The sequence below is a fragment of the Pavona decussata genome, unplaced genomic scaffold, assembly GCF_977016875.1.
Source record: "Pavona decussata unplaced genomic scaffold, jaPavDecu1.1 SCAFFOLD_207, whole genome shotgun sequence".
Lineage (NCBI taxonomy): Eukaryota > Metazoa > Cnidaria > Anthozoa > Scleractinia > Agariciidae > Pavona > Pavona decussata.
The window spans coordinates 3,506,038-3,506,434 of NW_028145612.1; positions in this window are offsets into that span (position 1 = coordinate 3,506,038).

Consider the following 397-nt stretch of genomic DNA (forward strand, 5'->3'; position numbering starts at 1 on the left):
CATTTCACATACCTACGGTAGAAACGCTGCATCTTCTTTCGTTGGGTCTGTTCGCAATTTTGGAAGGCGTTTTAAATACCTAAATGACAATTTTTCTAATTTCTCTACCCTTTTCAATACTTTAGATTGATTAATCCCTACCCTTTTATATACCTCCAGCGTGAAGCCCAAATCACGATAAACAGAAAAATCTAGAAATCAGTAAACCATTAAATTAACTTGCGCGATCCACATTGCATCTAGAATAGTCAATATTAACGTATATGCGAAATAAATTATACAAGAATAAAAATATTCTGTATGTTTCAGAAGAGGGTTCGGTAACGTGAACCCTCCCCATTCCGTCCACTCCCCCCCCCCCCCCCCCCTCTAATCCCTCACCTACTGGCAGAAGTCT